Source organism: Callospermophilus lateralis, chromosome 11, assembly GCF_048772815.1.
Source record: "Callospermophilus lateralis isolate mCalLat2 chromosome 11, mCalLat2.hap1, whole genome shotgun sequence".
NCBI lineage: Eukaryota > Metazoa > Chordata > Mammalia > Rodentia > Sciuridae > Callospermophilus > Callospermophilus lateralis.
Window position 1 is genome coordinate 75,550,668 of NC_135315.1, and position 19,763 is coordinate 75,570,430.

General features: G+C 32.7%; 1 pseudogene; it reads left to right on the forward strand.

Moving 5' to 3' along the window:
* Positions 1-19,763, forward strand: part of LOC143410614 (kynureninase-like) — a 97,877-nt pseudogene that overhangs the window by 68,000 nt on the left and 10,114 nt on the right.

Consider the following 19,763-nt stretch of genomic DNA (forward strand, 5'->3'; position numbering starts at 1 on the left):
TTGTGACATTATAGGATTTTAAATAATTTTTACCTATCACCAAGTTTATTTCAACAGATCTTTCCCCAATTGACTGTATAAATCCCCATTCCTGAACTTTCTTTTTTACTGCCCTTTTCATCTCACTGGTTCTCCCATTAATTACTGAGTTGAATGACATATTTCTTGCGTGTTCACTTTGTATTTGTGTGAGAGCAATGCTTTTAGCTTTTTTGAAAATATATGCATTGCATTTTATTCAATTCACTCTAGAGACAGTTGGGACTCAAATCAGGCTTGACTAGTAAATTCTGCCTTAAAGGAAATCCTGTTCTTAACCACTGAGCTCTGAGCCACATCCCCAGCCGTTTTTTGTTGTTGTTGTTATTGTTGTTGGTTGTTTGTTTTGGTTTTTGTTTTTTTGGTATTTTAGGGTCTCACTGAGTTGCTTAGAGCCTCACTAAGTTGCTGAAGCTGGCTTTGAACTCGTGATCCTTCTGTCTCAGCCACTTGAGCCACTAGGATTACAGGCGTGGGTTACTTACTGCACCTGGCTGGAAACCCTGTTCCGAGCTAATTCATGTTGTTTTCTCACATTCTTAACTTTTCTTAATGTGATGCCTAGTGACTAATTCAAGTGCTGCCAATTTCTATCGTTAATTTCCTCTCCTCTACAAGGTATCATGCAATGTATTTGATTTGTGTTAGAGAATTAGAACTTTTTAATTACTGATGGAAAGTAGCAGATTTATTTATACAAGGATCTGTTATTTTCATATAATCTGTTCAGTATCCCTGAGAGAAAAAGAAATGCTTTGCCAAACTTTACTTTGTGTTCCATAAATGTATTTTACTTTTTTATGAAGCTATAAATAAACACCACCTTCCACAAGAGTGTTAGAGTAAGCAACAGGAAGACTTGAAAGGCAAAAATATCATGTTGAGCAAGACTCATTGTTTAGATGTTAGGATAATATTCAATAAGTAAAATTATTTTAAAGATGAGGGGAAGAAACATTGCTTGTGGAAAATATGTATAGCGCAGAGATTAAATACAATTTAAACTTCAAAAGTTCCTGTATGAGGACTAACTCTTGCCAGTTAATAATTATCTTTTAGCTGTTAGGCTTTGAGGATCAGCTAATTAAATATGTTTAACAAATCTTCCATCATTTGTATTTTTTTTTTTCAATTTTCTTAGAACATTAGAGAGACTATGGAGAGTCTGTGTTGTTAAAGTATTCAGTATGATAGCTGAGAACCATATGGAGAACATCGAGTATACCAGAATGAATGTAACTGCTCATATATATATTACACTTTGTGAAGTCATCTTTGTTGCTTAAAGAAAGGTGACATCTAGTGTCTAAATATATTATTTCAATGTAATGGTATCCAAATAACGTTTCTTGTTTTAATTATTCACCCTTTAACAAGTACTTTAAAGTGTGTGTGTGTGTGTGTGTGTGTGTGTGTGTGAGAGAGAGAGAGAGAGAGAGAGAGAGAGAGAGAGAGAGAGTGTGTTTGTGTGTGCGTTTAAATGATTAACTATGTGTTTAATAGTACAAGAATTTCATAGTTAAAGCCTTGAAGAAAGAGGAAGAACAGGATGAAGGTGAGAGTCCACGGAAGGGGGAATTCCTTGTGTGTGCTTAAACAGCAGGCTTAGACCCTAATCAAGGCTGAGATAAGAAAAGTATTAAGGGAATGGGCAGTCCCTTGGTGCAGAGTGGATTCCAGCAACGTAACAGTGAATTGGAGAGTTTAATATTGGTATATGATTCTGAAATTGTCATTAATATAATGTTTCCATTAGCATCTGAGAGAATTTATCAAGGAATCCTTAGTAGATTAGGTAAAAGAGATTTGATAAGGTACTTCAAAAGCATATGACTTGAATATTAACAGTATAAAGAAAATGGTGAGTAACTAAAAAAAATCTTTAAAAACTATTACCTTAAAGGTCATGCTGAAAAGTTAAACATAATATGAAGTGGATTATATTTTGCTACAGTATCATTTTGTCAAAGTACATGCCAAAAAAAGAAACCTATATTTACTATATTGTCTTTTTAAGATGAGCATATTATAAATTTAATCTAAATTTTGTCAAATTATAAGTTAAATCTTTTATAATTTTTAACTTTATATTTTAATATGCATCTTAGTGACAATTTTTTTCCTTGCTAGGTTTAAAATTGATTTTATTAAGAGACATTTTCCCTTTTGTCTTTAGATGATGAGAACTTCCAGTATGTCTGTATGCATATGAATATGTGTGCATATATGTATGCACGTATGTGTGTGTGTGTGTCTATTTTCTATTTCAAAAATTTAATAAGATAAAGCTCACATTTTACTCTGACACAGGTATTTTTCTAAGCTGGTCATTGTTCATGTAAAATTAAGGAAACAATCCTTAATTGATTAAGAAAGCATAAGCAAATATAACCAACAAATACTTCTGTGCAAAAATCTTTCTTAAAAAATAAAACTTTTGGACTGGGCTTGTGGCTCAGTAGCAGAGTGCTTGCCTCGCACATGTGAAGCACTGGGTTCGATCCTCAGCACCACATAAAAATAAAAACAAAATGAAGATATTGTGTCCATGTATAAGTAAAAAAAAAATTTTTAAATAAATAAAACTTTCTTGATGGAATTAAAAAGAGGTGATTGTTTATGATTTTTAAATCTTACTGGCCTTTTGGAGAGAGATCACTTAAATATTCAAAGAGTGAGATAAATGACAGAAAACCCAAAATTAGAATATGTGTCCTAAGGCAACTCTAATTAATGGGCCTGGAGAATTCTCAGACTAACTTTTCCATAGTAGCTGTGGAGACAAAAATGACTAACTCAGAGGTTCTTGGGAAAAGCTTGAGCAAGGAGGTAGGAAACTAAAGACACGAATCCTCTGTAAAATAGAACACAGTGTTAACTAAGTGAATAAATTCACTCTCTGTTACTTTGAAAGCTGAAAATGTTGCCTATAAGAGAGATTCACTTCATAAATTTCATAAATTTAAGAAAGTATAAAAAGAAGAAAGAATTATTTAAATGGCATTTTTTAAAGGGATATGTCAAGTGATCTTTTCCTCTTTATCTCTTTACTAGAATTTTTATGGAATCTGAGTTATTGACTTAACATTTTAAATTTTGCCTCATTATCATAAAATATTTTAGAAATTATACATGGTGGTAAAATCAGGATTTCAAGCTCTCACTTATTTCTAGAGCCACACTCATGCATTACATCTGTCCTCTGTCATGGTCTTCAAATTGTTCCTCCAATGGGTCCAGAAATGGGCAACTTACTTAAAGAACACTCATCTGTAGCATCATAACACATAACCTAAACTTATTTTCATTCAGAAACTGTTTTATAAAAATTGTTAGGAAAAGATTTCTTGTTTTCTTGGCTTGACAGTTTCAACTATGTAAAAATTTCCAAATAATTTTCCTGTATGGTGAGTTTAAGCTGCGATCATAAAAATAACTTATTTGTTTGGAAGTGTGATCACAGTTTAAAATAAATTCAGTAAATAATCTATTTTTGTTTGTTTGTTTTTTGCTACTCAGGAGATAAAATAATCCTAGTTCTTAAATTAAGCCAAAATAGTAATTATCTGTATTAAAAAATACATTAAGTCCACTTCTGTTCACAAATCACTACTCTCAGATAATAATTACATAATCATTAATTCAGGAACACTGAAATCCTTTGAAACCTCATTTTTTTTTTGTTCTAAAATGCAGTCTGTTGTCTCTGAAGATATATGGGGGTCAATGATCTTTTCAGACATTAAAAGTAAAACTTATCAAAGAGCTTCAGCTTTTGTTTTAATTGCTTCAAGTTTTTTCCTGAAAGAGACATTTGAAATCTACAGGTTTTTTTTAACTAACTTGCTAATTTTTAATGTATTCTTATTTACAAAGTGCATGTATTCATCATGTTCTTTATGAGTGCCAAAGGAGCCAGGCTAGAGGTTTGTTGTCATGTCACATGTACTGTGTATGTAGGTGGCTCTTGTATGTGGACTCTTCACACACAGACCAGTGGGGGTCCTGAGACATCGAATACTGGGGTTAGCTTTACAGACCCCAGGACACTTGGAATATATGCTCAGGACAAACATCTAAACTATGGGATCCATTTTATCTTTGTTTACCTGCTTTTACTCTCCAAAGAAGATAATTTGGGTAGGAATTACCCTTTAATCCATCACTTTTATGATCAGCTCCTGTACAGGTAGCATGCTGTTGGTTCCCACATCATTTCCTATTCCCATCAGCTTTGGTCAGGGCTCAGAAGATTTGACATTGACCATGGCAATATATGCCTAAAAAGTATGTGGAACTTTTTTAATGTAAGGGGAATATGATCCTAGTAAGACTTTATTTTAGGTGATATGATTGAAAAAAATTGATTATAAATTTAAATCTTCAATTCTAAATTTTTGCATGCAGGGATATTTTCATTAATATTTCTTTAACAATCCATAGTGATCAAGAATTTTCTCTTGAAATTTGTTAAATATATGCCTCTTTACTCTCAGCATAATAGACTAACCATTTTTCCAGCATATGGAAGATTTTTACTTTGCACATTATTCTGAAGGCGGGTGTGACTTGCAAAACTCTGACAAATTAAATATGCATTTCCATATGCTTCTGTGAAGACCAAATATATACATGAAAATTAGCTACATAGTTAAAATTCTTCATGAGATTTTAATCAGCATTGATGAACAAAATTCAAATCATATTGTCTCTTTTTTTGTGTGGGGGGTGATACTGGGATTGAATCCTGGGGTACTATACCACAGAGGGTTCCCCCAACTCTTTTATGTATTTATTTTTTTATTTTGAGTCAGAGTCTCATTGAGTTTTCCAGGCCTGTTCAAACCTGCAATCCTCCTGCCTCAGCCTCCTGAATAGCGGGGATCACAGCTGTGCACCAGTGTATCTAGCTTTGTATAGTTCTTTCTAAAGTCTGAGATTGAGACATCTTTCTCTTTTTGTACTTGGAACATCTGTATTTATTTCAAAGAATTTCAAAGCATTATAAACCTATATTTTAAGATAAGACAATTCAAAAAGTATATTCAGAAAAATTTCAAAGGCTTATTTTTTTTTTTTTTTGTGTGTGTGTGTGTGTGTGCCAGAGATCGAACCACCCAGGGGTACTTAACCACTGAGTTATATCTCCAGTCCTTTTTTATTTTGAGACAGGGTTTTACTAAGTTGCTTAGGACATCATTAAGTTACTAAGACTGGCTTTGAACTTGCAATCTTCCTGCCTTGGCCTCCCAAGCTACTAGGATTATAGGCTTATGCCACCATGCCCAGCCAAAAGCTTTCTGATTAGTAATGTAGTTATATCAAAAATATTAATTTGGTTCTTATAAGAACAGCATATTATCCTGAGACTTCAGAAAACAATTTTCATTATCTGCATTTTTTTATTTTAGGAAGTGCATTTTAATGAGTATGCTTGTCATACTGTTAGCTCACTGGATATATTTGAACGGCTCTTCTATAGAGTGGGATTTGAGAAGGCAATTGAGTATGAGCCCCCCTGTGTATTTACAGGTGGGTGAGCAAATGAGAGAAAGTAAACAAATTGAACTTAGTAAACTTTCTTCACACTACTTTCTAGAGTAGTGTTAAATCACACAGCTTAGAACATAGCCCAGCAATTCTGAATAAACAATTTTTTTTTTAGAAAATAGAAATTGATAGAGATCTTCTCTCTGCAAGCAGTGAGGTGATATTCCACCTACTTCCTGTCATGCAATGTCAAGCCTATGGCTGGCTGCTGGTGTCTAGGGATGAGTATACAACTTATCAGTTGAACCAACTTATTTTGTCAGTTTGAAAAATTTTTTTTGTTTGTCTGTTTTCCTTAGGACCTTTGAATCTGTATTTATCACCTAGCCATGCTTTTACTTTCCTCACCAAGGTGCTAATTTACAACTTCCTAGCTTTAAATTCTTCTTGCTCTTTTTCTCACTTTTTTCTATTGTGATTTTCGACCTTGTTTTTAGTTCATACCTAATGCCCTCTGGTCTATATTTGTATGGACTAGCATTACCTTCTTTATATGTGTTTGAACTGCTGTTATTTCTGAACTCCAATATCTACTGAACTGTAGCAAGTGTTTCTCTGTTTTCCCAACCTTTCTACTCACTGCAAAGATAGATTAACAACATTAATGCCCTGCCATGAAGTCATGGCTGAAGAATTTTACCAGGGAATTTATGTAGCTATGCAACCAAGCCCAAACCCTACCATACTGAATGCTTGCCAGAAGCAGACTTCCATTATACTCAAACCCACATTAGTTTACATTTGATTATACAAATTGGATTGATTATCGATCACTTTGGCTAATAATAGAAAACAGAATTTGGATCAAACAAAAAGAAAGAGCAAATAAGTCTAAAATGTTGTTCATGAAAGAAGTTGATATTTTCACTATATGCTGCCGAAGAATTTTGAGTTGTATTTCTTGAAATCAGAGTTTCATAATGCCCCTGTGCAACACTTACACTCATTAAAGATATATTTATTGAGCATCTACTATAACACTCCAGGAATTTTTTTAAGTCATTTGGAATATACCAAAAAAAAAAACACTCACACAAAATAGAGTCTCTAACATGATGTCTGAAAAATCAGTACATCTTATAGATGATTTTTAAAGTATAAGGGGGAAAGGAAGTATCAGAACATACTAGTGGCATGCTTATCAATGTGGCATGCTTATCAATGTGCAATATTAAAAAAGCATTCATGAACGATCACAGTGAGAAAGTAAGAATCAGATGAAAAGGTGAAGAAAAGAAAAAGAGGGTGAAGCATTTACCTGTGGAAAGAATTTTGGTTAGAAGAGGCATTTTATCAAAGATTCTAAGACAAGTGTACATCTTGGGTGCTTGAAGAAAAGCATATCCACAAGCTGCAATAGATTGAAAGAGCTGGAGACAGATGGACAAGAGATAAAAGCATGCAAATGATGCAAGCCCTTGGCTGGCAATACGGAGACTGGGATCCATTGCCTATGTTGACAGAAGAGTGACCCTGACATAAAAACTTTTAAAATGATCACACCAGGGGCTCTGTTGGGAATAAACTGTAAGAGGGTTAGGAGTGGACTTTTGAAGACCAGCCAAAGCACTATTGTGGATAACAGGCTAGAGATGAGTTCAAAGCAGAGGGGTAGCAGAGGAGGTGAGGAGAAGTGGTAGGACTCTGAATCTATTCTGAGATATATAGCAATCTTTGCAGAGCTCAAAAATAGAAACATGATGAAGTTTTATTTATGTAAGTTGATTACATTCTGGAGAGCTGTACAATATTGTGCCTGTAGTTTTACACAGTGTTGTACACTTAAATTTGTCAGGAGGATGGAGTTACATGTTCTTACCATGATTTTTTAAAAGTAAATAAAATATTAAAATGTAAAAAAAGAATAGAATTGGAATGTCAGTTAACTGATGGATCTTTGCAATAATAGAAAAGGGAAATGCTCACTATCTAAAATGCAGTAATGGCATATGGGATGGAGAAAGCGTTACAGTTGACAGTTATTAGGAAATTGAATGAAAAGGGCATAGAGAAAAATTTGGATAGAGGGACAAGAATGAGAGAATAAAGATGAATTTGATGTTTGTGCAAAAGAATACTAAGTCATAAGTCCTATATCATATACTTATTTAATAACTATGAAATGTTTTTCTTAAGCATCTACTATGGGCAGAACAGTAGGCAAGAAATCATTGAAGACAAATGAACCCTCTCATTCTGGAACTTACCATTCAGTGTGAGCATTCCAAGGCAAGAGAAAAGCTGGTTAATTTTGCCAACGTGGGGACATTTATGCTGACTGGAGACATACTGCTAACTCAGACTCAAGGGGAACAGGGAAGAGTGGGGGACTAAGACAAGGTGGTTTCACATGCATCTTAAGCAAGGGCAGAACTTTAAGGTTCTTATGTTCCAAGAAGGGAATTTTAGTTTTATCTTAAGGACAAAGGGGAGCCACTCTTTGTATGGAAAAAAAAAGATTACAAATTCAGCACTCTTCATCTTTCCAGTCTTTTTTTGCTTATGGAAAACAAAATAGATCATTCTGAAATGATCTTTTTTAACTTTTAAACTTTGTGATTCTCAAGTGATAAAAGTAAAGCATCAGGTTAAGGTAAACTAGTGGTTGTGATAACCGAGACTAAAACCAACATGGTTGGAATCCGCTTGCCACTGGCCATATCTGTGGCTGTGATGACTCTCTCCATTCTCCCTTTCCTTTCCTAAAATGTGTTCAGAAAACTTTATCCCAAACTCTGACATACTCAGTTTTTTGCTTTACTCATGTACAGAAAGGTACTTTTTATATATCTCTGTTTTATTAATGTGGTTGTGCTTTGTTATTTTGCTGCATAATAATTATACATATTGAAGAGATGCAGTGTGATTGATTCATGTATACAATGTGTTAAGATGAAGTTAGTGTTATTAGCATATTTCTCACTTTAATCTCCTATTGTTTGTGGTGAAGCATTCCAAAATCTTCTTTTCTGACTATTTTGAAAAATACAATATTTGTATTTTTTTTAATCAATGTCTTACCATGCTTTCCAGACTGGTCTGGAACTCCTGCACTCAAGTGATCTTCCTGCTTCAGCTCCTGTGTGTTGGGACTCCAGGAATACCACTCTGCCTGGCTATAATGCATTCCTTTCTGTTTCTTTTTCATTTTTCTTTCTTTTGTTCTTTTTAGGATATGCATGACAGTAGAATGTATTTTGAAATATTATACATCCATGAAGTATAACTTATTCAAATTAGGATCCCATTCTTCTGACTACAATGCATTTCTAATTGACTATAGTAACACTGTGTATTGTAAAACACCAGAATTTTTCTTCCAATCTAACTAGTTGGATACTCATCATTCACACTCCAATTATTCTCCTTATTCCTTACTTTTATAAGCCTATACTGTTCTCCCTTCTATGAGCTCAACTTTTCTAACATTTACACATGTATGAGATCATGCTGTATTTGTGTTTCTGTGCCTGGCTTATTCCATTTTACATAATATCCTCCTGTTTGATCTATGTTACCATGAATGACAAAATATCATTTTTTTTGGTCAAATACTATCTCATTGTGTATATTTTCTTTATTCATGGACACTTCTTCATCATGGGCCATTTCAGCCAATTCCATACCTGAGCTACTGTGAATAGCATTATAATAAACATAGGAGTGCAGGTATCTCTTTGCATGTAGATATTTTTAAAATCAACCTGCCAATGTTTTTACCATGAAAATTAAGAATATAGCTGGACTCGCTGATGAAGATCTGTGATCCTAAGGACTAGGAGGCTGAGACAGGAGGATTGGAAGTTCAAGGCCACCCACAGCAACTTAGTGAGACCCTGTCTCAAAAATAAAACAAAACAAAACAAATGGATTGGGGATGTGGCTCAGTGATAAAGTCTCCCCGGGTTAAAAAAATAATAATAAGAAGAATATTTTTAAAAATATTTTAATTAGTAAATTTATGATTATTCTTTGAAGAAAACAAACTTTGTAGAACTTTGGACTCCATGAAACATGATGATTTGATGAGTAGTTTATTTGAAGTTAGCTACAGAAGATGCTAGAATGACAGACATTCTTACTTATCCTTAAATACTTATGCAGATTTTGTTTATATTCAGGTTAAACAATTATGTTGTACTCACATGTTCCATGATTTTGTAGTGCTATAACAATTTGTCTGATTCAACACATTTAAAAAGCTGTGAAAGTGGTAAAACTATTCTATTTACTTTTAAGTTGTGACCTTGAGACAGAGAGAGAAGAGAGCGGAAAAAGAAAGACTTCTAGTCATGCTCTCATTCTTAAACACAGAAATTATTAAGTGTGTGGTCATAAAATGTCAAGTTAAGAGACTTCATGAAATTAGCATTGCTTGAATATGTTCTTAAATAATATCTGGTTTTATCACATTTTGAGTTTTACCCCAATGATGAACTAGATGTTTATTCTAATATAAGTAACAAAAACTAGAATGTTGTTTAGTTTTGTTGAGGTTTGGGGTGAGCAAAGGTGAGGGGTTTAAAAGATAATTTAATTCAGTGCATAAAAGATTTAAAACTAATGCTGAAAGTTGGGCCATTAAAGGTTTGTTGAGGAGATCAAGATTGGCTGTTTCATTTTGTAACTGAATCTGGTGATGCCTCAAAGATGCCTTTATAACAAGTCATACTGTTGATTTAACATTTATTTGCAACTCCTTTTATGTAATTTATGATGTTCAAAGAACACAAAGAATATCACGATCTTTACTTTTTATTTACTGGCTGTCTTCTAGCACCTCACTTCACCCAAAATTCTGTTAATTATCCCCATTCGAAGTAAATTAAATTCCTGCTTGGTTTTCAATCTTTGATTAAAAAAAATTGAATTTCTTTTCCAAGTTCAAGGAGATTATATCTTGATTATTAGTGTTTATTTTCAATTTTTAGGAATGATTTAAGCTTGTTACGATAATAGCTACTTAGAACTAATTTAGTTTTCTCATTCTGCATTGTTAGGTTATAACATTGAGTTTTTGTTGCTGTTGTTGTGTAAACCATGCTAAGGTTTCAGTTTAGATTACATTTCTATTTTGTTTTGATCCTGCTTTCTCTACATTCCAAGTAGTGGGCTCATAATGAATTGAATGTTTTCCTAGGTTCTAAATGTGGTACCTTTCGAGTGAATGTATCTTGAAATAGTTATATGTATTTGTTTTGTTTTGTTTTTGAAAGATTTTAAACAGTCCTCATTTCCTTTAGTAGGCTTGAAGGTATAACCTAGGGGAGACCATGCTTATTCAAGTTCACTAGATCACACATCTAGATTTACCCATTTTGAAGAAAGAGAATTGACTACAGAGATTCTGGAAGAACAAAGAAGGTCCAAAGAGCAGGTTTTATTTTAGGAGGGTACATTGTTCATACTAAAAAGATTGTGGGAGTTCTGCCATCTAAATTGTGTCAACAGTCTGGCATTCTCCCCCCTCAATATTCTAAGTGCAGCACTTAGCCTGTCCTGGATGTTGTTTCCATGGAATTACCAGGGCATTGAAAATGTCTGCCCTACATGACTTTGCATTTTATGGGAATATTCTGATAATTAGGGTCAATCTCTACAGTTGGGTTTCAACAACTAATAACTGAGGAATCTTAGGCTACACATCAAGCTACTGGAGTCTCACTTCCTCATCTTTACAATGAGGAGAATAGTAGTATCTACTTCACAGGAGTATTTTAAAGATGGAGCGACTGCTTAGAGTAGTGTCTGACTTAGAATGAAAGCTCCATTGATTTTTGGTTTTGCTGCTTTCAAAATCACTAAACAACTAAAATAAGCTAAATCAGGGAAATAAAACCGCAACCTGTTTGCCTGTTTTGTAAGAGTTTGGTTAAATGTTTGGGGAGTCATCAATCACCCAAGTTCGGGCTGTTTGCTCTCTTCCATAGAAAGATAATTTGGGGGCCAGACTTGATCTCTTTCATATGTGGTTTTACTAAATAAAATTCTTTTTCCTAATTTTATTTAAATTAATAATATTTTATAAAACTTCCAGCTAGTTTACCATATATTATCATGACCACTTAAATTAAAAGTATTATATCATTGATGTTGTTCATGAAAATATGCTTTATAACCTGGAAAATACTGCACATCAAAGAAGACAGGCCAAGAATTGTATATCCAACAGGAGTTTCTGGAAAAAAAAAGCAAATTTTAATAAGATAAAAATGGCACCTTCTTGTTAGAGTACATGGTTTAGATAGTTGAATTTCTTTTTATCAGGTGAAAATGTATAGCAATTAATCTTAGGAAGTTGAAATTTTTTCCAGAAGAAATAACATTTAGAATTTCATTAAGATTAAAAAATGGATACCACCAGTGATTAAAATAACAAGGCAGTTATTAACATTATATATCAGAATAAAGAATCAAATGCAGGAAAAATCATTCAATAAAAGCTAGTGGGCCACCAATGATCCTATTACTTTATAGCAGTTAGAATATGAAAAACCCTCTATCCCTTCTTTTTGAGCACCATATGACAGAAAACTATGCAAGAATTTGCATCTATGATTGAGGGTTTTTTTAAAAAATATATTTAATTGCTCTGACTGCTGAATTTAATGACATCATTGTCATATCAAGATATTAATATTTCAGTCCTATTATAAAGAAAACTGTATTATTATCCTGGTTTGCAGTGATACGATCCTATTTACTACTTATAAATAGAGAATTATCTTTGAGATCCTATTTACTACTTATAAATAGAGAATTATGTTTGAAACAAAGTCTCTATAGAGAGCTGCTATTTTCTTCTATTTTTCTTACTTCACTTCCCCCTTGAGGCAGAAAGATCTGGAGTTCAAAGCCAGTCTTAGCAACAGCGAGGCACTAAGCAACTCAGTGAGACGCTGTTACTTAATAAAACACAAAATAGGGCTGGGGATATGGCTCAGTGGTTGAGTGCCCCTGAGTTCAATCCCATATACCCCCAAAATAAACTAAACTAAAATAAATTAGTATTCACATTGATGAAATTGAAACATCTTATCTTCCTGAGTTTCTGTGTTCATTTCTTTCAGGACTTTAAACTGCCAAGTTAATATTTCCTTCCTGGTTGAATATGTCAGCATCTCTGTCTTCTTTAGGTATAGTTCAATATCATACATCTAGCTTTGACTCCGTTTCCTTTTACTTCATTCTTTCTAGCTCAAAGTGTCCTCCTTTACTCTGCTTCATGGGTGTGGAGTCCGAGGTTCTGCTTTTAGTCAAGAGGACAGTTCTTCCACAAAGGCCCAAACGCCAGGAGGCAGGGATGGGAGCTCCTTAGGAGTCTGCCCACCACACTTATGCTGAGTTAATGCCTGTTTAAATTGCCCACTACCCCCAGCCACACACCCACCCAAAAGACCTTAGATTCTTGTGGTAGGGGTAGCTGGCTTCTAGTCAGGGGTCTTATTAACTGTTCTAGAGAAGTAATTAAAGAAATATAGAAAAATATAATAGTCCTCAGGAAAGAAGGGTGATTTAGTTAAGAGCATAAACCATAAAAAAATCACCCTTGTTAAAAAAACAAACCCTCCCTAATTTACCATTATTAACTATTTTGCTTTATCGAAGTCTGCCATTTATGTCTTCTCCTCTACTCGGCTCCCAGAGATTGAGCATCTCCTCTTCAACCTGCTTACTGGCTTGTTCAGATACTTATTTTGAGATTTCATTCAACTTCCTTCTGAAAATATTATATCAACCACAGCTCCTAGCTTGGGGTTAGTGTTCCTGTTCATCATGAGTTTTGTTAGCTGTGTCCCTTTGGAGGAGTCACACAACTTCTTTAATCCTTATTTCTCTGAAATCTGAAATTATGGAAATGACATCTATTTTAAGTTGTTATTATGCCAAAATTAAGCTAGAATACAAGAAATCTCTTGTGCCCATTTCCCAGAAAACCTTTGTTAGTTTTTGTTCTTTTTCCCTTAGCAGTTAGCTGCTCAAGAACATTGCTTAATCATGCCTTTGGAATAAAATTTCTTATGGGCATGAGAACCAATAATCTAATTGGTCAGACCATTCCTTAATGCTCTGTGGGATTATATAATTTCCTTCCTAGGGTAATAGATCCAAATGCTGTGAGTGTCTGGAAAGGAGATGGACGACAAACAATTAGCATCTTCAGTGGAGCTGGGCTAGGGTCCCGGGGTCTCCTCATGTCCTTTGCCATTGGAAAGAAAAATATAATGTCTTTAGTGAATCAGTGTAAAAGAGAAATACCAACATCAAATTATGAGGTAAACAACTTTGAAATTCTTCACTTCTACATAATCATATTGTATTTGCACATTTAAAATGTAGTTCAAGTACTTTCACAGCTTTAGTAAATAAAGCCTAAAAAACAATGACGTGGCCTCAGTTGAGAAATCATTTCTGAGGTTTTTCTCTAAGAATAACACATCTCCCCCTTTGTGCAGTCCCTTGTTTTTTTTCATATTTGGGTTATGAACATGTCATCTTCTATTTTCAAAACAAGCTATTATTTCCTCCAGTGTTGGAACACCAGGTCTTTGATGTTTCTGTTAGATACACCAGCAGCCATCATAACTCATGCTCTTGAATTTTTAATATCACTCCACAAACTGAAATGACAAATACCCAGTTATTCAGTGAACACACAAATATGAAAGAAAAGTTTACTAAATAGGGAAGATTGAAATCTTTCTTCCAATTTTTGTTTTGATCCCACTGAACATAAAAAAAAATCGTGTCGCTATGTTTTTTTCCCTGCTTTGTCTCAGTTACCATTTTTGCCTCAGATTAGTAGAAAAAAAAAGAAATTGCCAAGAGGTAAATCTGTTTCCACAGAAAGCATTATGTATGCAGTCCTGTATTTTTTTTGATACGTGACTAGAAGAAATATTTCTCTTTAACAAATTTTAACAATTTAATTTTTTTTAAATATGAAAAATTATAATAATGCTAAATTCATATTTTTCAATTTCCAAATTGCCTATTTCTTCATATCTGAAATACTTTTAACATCCTTTATTTTTTTATCCAGATCACTAAAAACCTGTTATTTGCCTATCAATCTAAACAACAATTAATTCTAGAATATACCTTTTTCTCAAAGCTCCATCTGTTGAAATATTTGTCAAGTTAACATTGAAAATAAAGCTTGCCCTGAAACTGAAAATGCAAATGGATATATATATATATATAGTATTAAGTTAGTGGCTCTAATATTAAACTTTACAAAGTTACAAGATCATTTCAGTTAGAAGGAAAGAAAAGTTCTTCACATCTGAGGCAAGATCTCCTCTACAGCCAAAATTCAATTTTCTTTTTCTCATAGAAGCTTCTTTCAGTGTTAATATGTAAACTAGGGCTGGGGATGTGGCTCAAGCAGTAGCGCTCTCAACTGGCATGCCTGCGGCCCAAGTTTGATCCTCAGCACCACATACAAACAAAGATGTTGTGTCTGCCAAAAACTGAAAAAATATATATATATTAAAAAATTCTCTCTCTCTCTCTCTCTCTCTCTCTCTCTCTCTCTTTCTCTCTTTAAAAAAATATGTAAACTAGAAAACAATTTGGTTATTTCAATAGGATTATAAAGCTCTTTCTTCTATGTATACAGTATAAATTTATAATGTTCTATGTGAACATGGATATTATAAATTATTACCAGAAAGAATAAATAAATAAATCATTATCAGAAAAACCTCAGATACATTTTATTTCTGACTTTTAATTCTTATTTTCAAAATTAATATCCATTGTAATTATCTTCAAAATCTCATATGAAGAATTTAATCATAATATTTTTCTCCTCCTTTATCCTAATGGAGAAGTTCAAGGAATTATATGAGCTTCTGTACATATTATATTACACTTGAGAAAGTTCTGACTTAGCTGCTAAATATACAACAACAACAATTAAAAAAAATGGTTAATTCTGCTTTTATAGTTTGACTAATTTAAAAATTTAAAAGCAATTTTTAGAAATTTTTGGATGTATTTCAATTAATTTTTCTTCAATACATACTGACTACATTTCTCATGGGTGGCATAATTGCCATTTATACAATATGGAAAAGTCTTCTTTGGAAGGAGTGTACATTTTTGCTTGTTTGTTTTGTGGTGCTGATATTCAAAGCAAGGACATTGCACGTGCTAGGCAGCAGTCATCGGTTTTGGGAAGGTCACTTAACTACCAAAGTTGCTTGCCCTTTCTCAGCTCTGGAACCTTGTACATGCTGCTCTGACTGTGTAGCAAAAGGAGGAGAGAGTGTCCTTCCCCCTTTTCCTAAAACATACACAGATAGTGGATACGGTCCTGACGGTTGCTCCCTGTCCATCTCCAGGTTGGCTCAGTTGTCCTAATTTGTGTTTCACCTGTCAACTGTATGTCATATGACATCCCATCATCACTCTTACTTTTCCTACAAATAAGTACCAAGAGGTAAGTCTCTGAGCTCCTGAGTTTATATTGTAGCTGAGGAAGAAAGAGGAAAGCAAATAAAGCAACAATTATTCAGTATGAACAAATGATATAATATGTTCTATTCTACACCTTTCCTACTCATTCACTTTTAACCTAAAATTGCATAGTATTTATTATACAAAATTACCACAGTTTATAAAATCAGCCTCCTAGTGAAGACAACGTAGTTTCCTTTCAATCCTGGATTATCACTAAAAAGATGCAGTGACTACTAACACATAATTCACTTCATACTTCTGTAAGTACTTCTCCAGAGTAAATTTCCAAACATGAATTTTCCAGGTTAACTGTTATGTATTTATCACTTTTATGGCTTTATTCATTTGTTTCCCACAGGAAGGCATCCAGTTATACTCTCATAATAATATGCTGGAATTTTCCTTTTTCTCACAGTCATACCAATGGAGCATATTAATCAAACTTCTGAATTTTTGTCAACCTTAGAGATGAACAATGTTGTCTCAATGTAGTTTTAGCTTGTATTCTTATCATGAGTAGGTTGATGATTTTTCTTTTTAAATTTTAAGAGTCATTTTTCTTTTCAATAAGTGATATATTTAGATCTTTGGCCTATATTTGGGTGCTGTCATAAGGCAAATCTTAAGATATTTTTTTTCATTTCTGTTTTTTAACTGATATGTAAAAGTGCAAAAATTGTACATATCAGTGGGGTACTTCGCTTTGATTCATGTATACATCATGAATCAGGTTAAACATATCTATCTTCTCTAATAGATACTACTTCTTTATGGATAGAATGTTCAACATCTTTTAATTAGTATTTTAAGGTATGCAGTACACAGCCATCTGAACTTTTTACTTCTGCCTCATGATAACTGAGTATCTATCGATTAACTTTTTTTTCATCTCTACCTTCCCTGTACTCTCAGCCTCTAATAACCATCATTGTTCTCTCAATCACTTTGAAATCAGTTTCTTATATTTCACAAATGAGTGATATCATATGGTACTGTATTCAGCTTATTTTACTTGCCTGATGTTCTCCAGGTCTATACACGTTGCAGAAAATGTCAAGATTTAATTCTTTCTTATGGCTGAATACTATATCTAGGTGTTTTTATACTTAGAAGATTAGCTAATACATGGCAATATAAATTGAAAATGATTTTTAAATAGACTGTTGCTTGACATTATTTTCTCCTTATTCATTGATCTATGGTAACAATACCAAGTTTCCCCTAAGACCTGTTAGTACAAAGGACTGCATATTATTGGATTTGTTAACACAATACCACAATGTTTAGAATTAGCATTTTTACTAAATACTAGCACCTTGTAGAAATATATCCCTCCATTGTTCTTATGGTTTTATGGAATTCTTATTATATCTTTTGTTTTGTTTTTTTTCCATATAATAGAGAATCCATTTCTCTATAGTTATAAGTAAAAAACAATAAACAAAAATCTAATTTCATTTTTACTTGGATAATATTAAAGGTATACATTAATTTAAAGATAATTAACTTTTTTTCTTAATGTTGAATGCTACTCAAGATTTTGTTTGTTTAAGATGTAAGTCTTAAACATTTCTTGGTAGTGACTTTAAATTCAATTTTTCATTTTTATTTTATACCAAAATGCAACATTAAATTATCCTTTTGTTTATGGCAGGCACAAAATTTCATAGTTTGAAAATGGTAATAATTTGCTTCCTCTTTTTATTTTTTGCATCTGTAAGTAAATTCTTCTTATTAACAAAAGTACCTTTGGTATTTCGTGGCTAAGTTTGACTTTAATGTTTGAGATAGGTAGTTTCCATTATTATATTCTTTAATTTTTTAATTAAAATTGTTCTGAAAGGGTGTAAATGTCTTTATAGGGTCTGTGGAGATAGCCCTGTGATTTTTCTCTAACATATATAATAAATTGCATAATAATAAATTTGCTAGTATAGAGCTACTCTTGTATGCCTGATATAAACTCCACTGTTCATAATGTATAATAATTTTAATGTGTTGTTAAAATCTGATTGCTAATATTTTATGTAATATTTTATATTAATATTCTCAAAATTAGCTTATATTTTTAAATATGTGCAATTCTAAAATGGTTTAATATTAACATTAATATGAGTATCACAAGTATGCTAATTTTTTCTATAACACTGTTTTGATTTGTATTTTGTTGTCTGTGCACTGAAATAATTTTAAAAACATTGGAATTGGGCTGGGGTTGTAGCTCAGTGGTAGAGCACTTGCCTAGCATGTGTGAAACACTGGGTTTGATTGTCAGCACCACATATGAGCAAATAAATAAAGGTCCATCAAAAACTAATAAAAATATTTTTTAAAAAGCATTGGGATTAACTGAAAAGTTTAGGTAGAATTTCTCTATGAGACCCCCTAATTTTAGGAGTTTTAGATGTTTGTGATTTTTTTCTACTGCTTCTATTACTATCTGTTGATTTTGATTTTCTCTCATTTTAGAATTAAGTTGAATATTTAGTATCATATTTTAACAGTACTATTTTTATTTAGTTTTTTAAAATTAATATAATTTTTATGATATTCATCTTTTCCCTATTTTGTGATTTTTCCCTCCATAAAATGTTTATACTTCATGCTTACAATTGTATTATCTTGATTAATTGACATCTCTCCCTCACCACAAGTGAAATTTGATTTATGTATCAACATACTTGTTATTTGTTACTTGGAACAATCAGTTTTGACTTTTCTTAAATTACTCATTATTTGGTTTCAGTTTTTCTTGTTTAATAAACTTTTCAATTTTTTTCACTGATTTATTTCAATTTCCTGAATTGTTCTGAGATGTAGTGTTATGAATTGTTCTTTATCTACCATCTAGCAATACCAAAGTATTGATGTTCCTACATATTGTGTATTTTGTGTTTGACTAATTAACCTCTTTTTTGGAACCAGGAATTGAACTCAGGGGCACTCAACCACTGAGCCACATCCCCAGCCCTATTGTGTATTTTACTTAGAGACACGGACTCACTGAATTGCTTAGTACCTTGCCATTATTGAGGCTGGCTTTGAATTCACAATCCTCCTATCTCAGCCACAGGAGCCTCTGGGCTTATAGGCATGCACTACCAGGCCTGGCCTTAACATTTTTATTAACAATATGAAAGTAACCAATTTCTTTAGAACTTTCATTTTAGAATACCAATGAGTAAATAGTGCTTTGGAGCTACCATTTCTCTTTACAGATTGTGAAAATATTATATTAATGTTTTACCTTATTGTGATTTTAACTTTATTTTGAAATTAACATACTCCTTAACATTTCAAGTCATTTTAATTTATTTTAAGTAAGAAAAAACTACATTAAATAGATGATTTGCCGTATAAAAATTAAATTGATTTATCCTTACTTTTGACAACCTTGCCTTCTTCTATCATTTACCTTTTATCTGTTTAAATATTTCATAACTTAAAACATAAGTGATTTTAATATGCTGGCTGATTCCTAAAGTAATAACCATTTGTGTAGGCCAAAACATCTAATGGGTACCTTATATTTTAGGTTAGTGGGATGGTTTGGCCATGAACTCAGCACCAGATTTAAAATGGATAACAGTAAGTATATTCAATTTTATTTCATAAGTCACTTTATTTTAACTTCATTTTAATTTTCATCTATGTGTATAACATATATAATACACATGCCCCATGGAAATTGCACTTTGAAAATGTCA